A 7,320-nucleotide genomic window follows, 5' to 3' on the forward strand; every position below is an offset into this window, starting at 1 on the left:
TTTTAGTAGAGACGGGGTTTCACCATGTTGACCAGGATGGTCTCGATCTCTTGACCTCGTGATCCACCCGCCTCGGCCTCCCAAAGTGCTGGGATTACAGGCTTGAGCCACCGCGCCAGGCCCGCAGGGTACAGAACTTTATAAAAATTAAAAACTTTTGTGCATTAAAGAACATTTTCAATAAAGTGAAAAAAGCCCTACATAATGGGGAAAATATTTGCAAATTATATATCCAATAAGGTGTTAGCATTCAGAATATATAGAGAATTCTTACAACTCAATAACAAAAAGAACTCAATTTAAAAATGGGCAAAGAACTTGAATGGACATTTATCCAAAAAAGATACGGAAACGACGCCAGGCGCGGTGGCTCACGCCTGTAATCCCAGCACTTTGGGAGGCCAAGGCGGGTGGATCACCTGAGGCCAGGAGTTCAAGACCAGCCTGACCAACATGGTGAAACCCTGTCTTAAAAATAAATAAATAAAATAAAATAAAATAAATTTTAAAAATAAATAATTTTAAAAAGATATGGAAGTGGCCAACAGTATATGAAAAGATCCTCAATGTCACTAATCATTAGAAAAATGCAAATCAAAACCACAATGACCACTTCACACCTACTGAAATGCCTATATATTTTTTTTTTTTTTGAGATGGAGTTTCACTCTTGTTGCCTAGGTTGGAGAGCAATGGTGCAATCTGGGTTCACTGCAACCTCCTCCTCCCAGGTTCAAGTGATTCTCCTGCCTCAGCCTCCCAAGTAGCTGGGATTACAGGCGCCTGCCACCACACCTGGCTAAATTTTTTTTTTTTTTTGTATGTTTAGTAAAGACAGCATTTCACCATGTTGGCCAGGCTGGTCTATATTTTTTTATTTTTAAAAACTAAGTCTCAAGGAGGATGTACAAAAAAAAAAATAGAAACTTCATACATTGCTAGATGAATATAAAATGGTGCAGCTGCTATGGAAAAGCATGGCAGTGCCCCAAAAAGTTAGACATAGAATTGCCATATGACCCAGCAATTCCACTGCTAGGTATAAATAAAAGAGAAATGAAAACATACATCCACACAGAAGCTTGTACACTAATGTTTATAGTAGCATTTGTGATGGCCAAAATGTGGAAACAACACAAATGATCATCAATGAATGAATGGATAAACAAATTTTGGTACACACACAGGCACACATGACAGACTATTATTCAGGCATACAAAGGAATGACATACTGATACATGCTGCAACGTGGATAAACCTCAAAAGCATTACATTAAGTGAAAGAAACCAGTACTATGTTTAGGCAACTCCATAGAGACAGAAAGTGGATTAGTGATTGATACAGTTTGGCTGTGTCCCCACCCAAAATGTTGAATTGTGATCAAAATTGTAATCCCCATGTGGTGGGGGCAGGACCTTGTGGGAGGTGATTACATCATGGGGACAGCTCCCCCACTGTTCTCGTGGTAGTGAGTGCATTCTCATGAGATATGATGGTTTTATAAGGGGCTTTTCCTCCTTTGCCCAGCACTTCTCTCTCCTGCTGCCATGTGAAGAAGGGCATGTTTTCTTCCCTTTTAACGTGATTGTAAGTTTCCTGTGTCTTCCCCAGCCATACAGAACTGACAGTCAATTGAACCTCTTTCCTTTATAAATTTAGCCAATCTCAGGCAATTCATAATAGTGTGAGAATGGACTAATACAGGCCAATACTTGGGAGGCTGAGGCAGGAGAATTACTTGAACCCGGAAGGTAGAGGTTACAGGGAGCCAAGATCACACCACTGCACCCCAGCCTGGGTGACAGAGTGAGACCCTATCTCAAAAAAAAAAAAAAAAAATGCAAGTACAAGCAAACAATAAGAAGATGGCAGAGCTGACACTTGAACTACCAGGACTCCTTTCCCAGCCACATTATAAAGATAAAACAGCAACTGACATGCTCAGTTTCACTGATCTCACTTTAAATACTATGAGATTTTTCTACTGAAAGCAAAAATATTATTTGTATTGATACTAAATAAAACTTTTATTTGTTAAAATTAAGTGGTCTGGAAAATGTTATCAATCTCGTGTGTGTGATATTTTGTTTTAAAGTGTTTTGTAGATCGTGTTTATTGCTTAGGAGAAATTTAAATTACCCAACCAAGAGACCTTGAAAATATTTCCTTTTTTTTCTCCATTCCTGCCTTCTCAGGTGCTTCCTAAACATTCCCTTCACCAGCAGAACTTTTTCAAACTCATCCCACTTATCTTTAACTCTCTAAAATATTTTAGTACTATGACCTGAATCTTACTTAATTCTCTATTTTTTTTAACAAGCTAACGAGCAAAAAGCTCCCCCGTATGTATGTATATACGTATGTATCTGAGACAAGGTCACGCTTTGTTGCCCAGGCTGGAGTGCAGTGGTACAATCACAGCTCACTGCAGCCTCAACCTCTCAGGCTCAAATGATCCTCCTACCTCAGCCTCCTCAGTAGGCGAGACTACAGGCAGATAGCTTGAGCTCAGGATTTTGAGAACAGCCTGGGCCACATAGTGGGCCCTCATCTCTACTAAAATTCAGAAAAATTAGCTGGGCATGGTGGGGCGTGCCTGTGGTCTCAGCTACTTGGGAGCCTGAGGGAGGAGGATGGCTTGGTCCCGGGAGATGGAGGCTGCAGTGAGCTATGCTCAGACCACTGCACTCCAACCTGGGTGACAGAGAAACCCTGTCTCAAAAACAACAAACAAATCAACAAAAAAAATATTAAATAAGCATAGCTTATAAGCCTACAGAAGAGATAAACTCAACAAATAATCAACAGAGACATGCCTAGTGAGTAAATACGTCAAAACATTTTTCCGAGAGATTTAGCCATTTCTGAGGAACTTATGCTCGTTTCTGTCTCCTGGAATCTCATGAGGCAGGCTGAGGGAGAGGTGGACCCAAGTCGCATTTCTTTCCACCCGTACACACACACACACCCTTTAGCTACCAGTAGTGGAGCCTAGAAAGGAATTGCAGAGGTGGAGGGGGAAGAATTTGAACAAAAATCCTACGATCTTTCTGATAGGGAAGGGACCAAGATTCAAATTGATTGTTTTGTTTAGTTTTGTTTTGAATAGTCCAATCTTTATTTAAAGATCTAATCTGCCAGCTTAGCGTTTTCCACTAACTTGGGGAGCTGAAACTTTCACAGGCTTCACAATCCTTTGCTTAGGTGCTGCCTTTGTGGGTGCCTTAGCAGCAGCTGCGGCGGTCTTCCGGGATGCCTGCTTAGCCTTTTTTGCTTCCTTAGCAGCCCTCAGAGCTTTTTCTCGTTGAGCCTTTCTAACTCCATGTTTCTGATTCTTCTTGGCCATTATATCAGCAAGAGATGCACCAGTAATGTCCCTCTGGAATTTGATTGCTCGGCAGGTTCTTTTCTCTTGAATTTCTTCCGACTGTCCCTTTCTGCGCTTCCTTCTGTCGAGGACAGTCCAGTTTATCTGCTGAGGATTCCTCTTGGAAAGAAACTGCGACTCCCATTTTGCATTAAGAAAGTGGAAAACCGACAGGTGCGGTGGCTGTCACCTGTAATCCCCAGCACTTTGGGAGGCTGAGATGGGCATATTGCCTGAGCTCAGGAGTTCGAAACCAGCCTGGGCAACACTGTGAAACGCTGTCTCTACTAAAATAGTACAAAAAATAAGCCGGGCATGGTGGCGTGCGCCCATAGTCCCAGCTACTTGGGAGGCTGAGGCCAGAGAATTGCTTGAACCCAGGAGGCGGAGGTTGCAGTGAGCCAAGGTCCGCCACTGCACTCCAGCCTGGGAGACACAGCAAGACTCCATCTCAAAAAAAAAAAAAAAAAAAAAGAAACTGGAAAACCTTCCCGTAGGTCCTGGCATGGCGCCTCCGTTCTGTGATAGATCTTGTACCCGCTGAAACTGCACAGTTTGACCTTCATGGCAGCAGCTCCACAGGAGGAAAAAAGATGGCAAAGAGAAGAGATTCAAAGTTTTTGGAACATGTCTAGAAGTACCTAGGTGGCATGAGGGAGCTGCAGCAGGAAGGAGGAGGGCTTCTTCAGAAAGGGGCAGGAGCAGTGGACACGAATTGGAAGGGGAAGGGGTTTGTAGAATCAGGGCCACGAAGTGGCTCAACCCGACATGGGCCCCATTCAGCCCCTTTGGGTGGCGGAGTCTGAACTGCAAGGAGCGGCCGCGTGTGGGCACAACCGAAGAACTGTGTCTGCCTGTGAAGTGTCGTAGCAGTGGGAACCCAGGCCCACCTGGTGGGAGCACCCAGAGGTGAGCCTCACTCTTGGGAGAGGAACTTCTTCTCAGCCCATTCTGAGAAAGCAGTGGTGGCTGTCATCATGGAAGCAAGAGTGTGCTTGGGTGGCCATCAGCGTGGAAGAAAGACAGGCTCAGTGGGAGACATGCCTCAGTCATCACAGTGAAGCACTGGAGACATGGCAGAGGTGACAGCAGCACCAGCATCAACATGGCCCCTCAGCAGCCTCCCACCCTGTTTTCCATGTGACGAGCTGGGGCTGCCCCCTTGGCCCTGGAGGCTCCCAGCTTCTTAGGCTGCCCCCAGGAGGCCAGGAGGAGCAACCCTGGGGCAGGGAAAGATATGACACGTTGCCTGCCTGCGCAGGTTGGAGGTGGCTTTGCAGCTCATGTATTAAACTTGGGGCACCTTCTGTTAGACCAGCATTCACACCCCAAATAGTGTATGCACAGTTATGAATGACTTTAATGAAAATGAAGGTCCCTACTGGCTGCCCTGGAACATGTGCCCAACCTTGAGCTGTGGCAGTTCACTCTCCTCCTGCCAACCCTCCCCAGTCTTCAGGTTTGTGCTTCCAGAGCACAGCAGTCTGGCCCAGTGCAGAAGGGGAGAGACAAAAAACAGGAGTGTCAACTTCTGGGGGCAGCAATTTACACTGGCCTTAAAGAACCTTTTCAGGCCGGGCATGGTGGCTCACGCCTATAATCCTAGCACTTTGGGAGGCCAAGGTGGGTGGATCACCTGAGGTCAGGAGTTCAAGACCAGCCTGACCAACATGGTGAAACCGCATCTTTAAAAGAAAAAAAAAAAAAAGAACCTTTTTTTTTTTCTTTTTTTTTTTTTAATGAAGACGGGGTTTCACCATGTTAAGCTGAAGTCCCAACCTCAGGTGATCCGCTCACCTCGGCCTCCAAAGTGCTTGGATTACAGGCATAAGCCACCACACCGGCCAAAAAAAAGGAACCTTTTCATGAGCATATGTGCAATAGATTTAAGCCTTTTACCCTACTCAGGAGAATCAGCGTTAAAGACGACATACAGAGGCTGTTTATCAAGAGGCAGTATGCATCTGTGATCGAAAAAAATAGATGAATTGGCCCATACTGCTTCTCTTGAACCATTCAGACCTACTGCAATATAAGTAATTAATTGTGGAGAAAAAAAGTGATAGCTATTACTCAGTTACAATTTGCCAGGCATTGTGTAAGCCCATTATTTGTGTCACCTTCTTTACTCCTTGGATACTATTGATAGCCTCAATTTACATGTGAGCAAACTTTGTGAGGCTTAGGCAAATTCCGAAAATCACACAGCTAGCTACTCTATGAAGGAGGTACTCTTATTATTCCCGTTTTATAGAGGCAGAAGCTGAGGCAAACCTGGGATTTGCTTCTGGGTCCTCCTGACTTCAGATTCCAAACTTCCAGCATCAGGATTCACTACCCCTCTGGGATGACTAACACAGAAGTGTGTAAAGGTGCGATGGTGTAAGCGGAGAGGGATCCTGGAGAAGGCAGAGGTGGAAGGGTATTTATTTTATCACTGCACGCGAGGCCAGAGTTTCCAATTTGGGATTTTGAAAACTTTGTATTTATAAAGAATAATACCCTGATCAAGAAATTGATAAAGTTTTAGGCCAGGCATGGTGGCTCACGCCTATAATCCCAACATTTCAGGAGGCCAAGGCGGGAGGCTTGCTTGAGCCCAGGAGTTCGAGACCAGCCTGGGCAACACAGTGGGATCTTATCTCTACAAGTAATTTTTTAAATTAGCTGAACGTGGTGGCATGCACCTGTGGTCCCAGCTACTCGGGAGGCTGAGGCAGGAGAATCTATCAAGTCCAGGAGGTCAAGGCTGCAGTGAGCCGTAATCACAGGAGGTCAAGGCTGCAGTGCGCCGTAATCACAGGAGGTCAAGGCTGCAGTGAGCCGTAATCACAGGAGGTCAAGGCAGCAGTGAGCCGTAATCACATCACTGCGCTCTAGCCTTAGTCACAGAGTGAGATCCTATCTCTAGGAGAAAAAAAAAAAAAAAGAAATTGATAAAGTTCTCCTTCTCTTTTAAAATGTACATATTCCGGCTGGGCTCAGTGGCCTGCCATCCCAGCACTTTGGGAGGCTGAGGGCGGAGAACTGCTTGAGCTCGGAGTTTAAGGATCAGCCTGGGCAACCTTGTGAGGCCCCCATCTCTGTTACACTAAATAAATAAAATAAAATATAAATATCCCTAGGAAGGGTCATAATGTAAGAGTAGATTACATTATTTCATTGTATTACATAATAAAATAAAATTTGTTATTTTATTTTGCTTCTTAGTTTCAACGGGAACCTGAGTGGATTTTCATGAGGAGAATGGCGAAATGATGGTGAAGAGGACAACGTTGAATCTGAGTTAATGAAAGAGAAATTTTCCCCGGCTGCATAATTTCTTTTAGCTCCCATCCTGTGCCCCATGTTTTGTCAAGACAATCTTTTTCCTGGTTGCAGAGAGTCCTCACCTGCCCTGGACTGTCTGAGGGTGGGTTTGTTCCCTTCCCCGAGCTGGACAAAGCCTGAGGCCCATAGAGCCAGCCGATTTATTCGTTTCAACATGTAACAATTACTTTCCTTTTCAGAGTCCTCTCTGGGTGTCCAGGGTGTAAAATGAATCTCAAGAAGGTCCTTCCCAGAGGGAACCAGGAAAAACTGGCTAATCTGGAAAGCGTCAGAGACTAGATCTGGGCAGATAAGCAGCAGACTCCCGGAGGGCCTGGGAATGAGCTGAGAACCAGGGGGCGGGACCGGCAACTCACAGGACAGGATCTAGTCAGAGGCATTTGGTTTGCTTCAGGCAGTATTTTTATAAGTTACTATTGCAGCATCTAAAGGTTAGGATTTTTCACATACAAGTCTAGATTGGCACCACCTTTTCTTGAAAAAGCAGAGGTGTCGGCAGCTGGGCCTATATCAAGGTAACTCCCACATGGGGTGAGGCCAGAGTTGCCCCCAAGACCCCTTGGGTCTGCCCACCACCCCTATTAGGCCCAGCTCCTCCTGCCCAGCTTGCCTCTGACCCTT

The sequence above is a fragment of the Cebus imitator genome, unplaced genomic scaffold (assembly GCF_001604975.1).
Source record: "Cebus imitator isolate Cc_AM_T3 unplaced genomic scaffold, Cebus_imitator-1.0 Scaffold188, whole genome shotgun sequence".
In the NCBI taxonomy this organism is placed as follows: Eukaryota; Metazoa; Chordata; class Mammalia; order Primates; family Cebidae; genus Cebus; species Cebus imitator.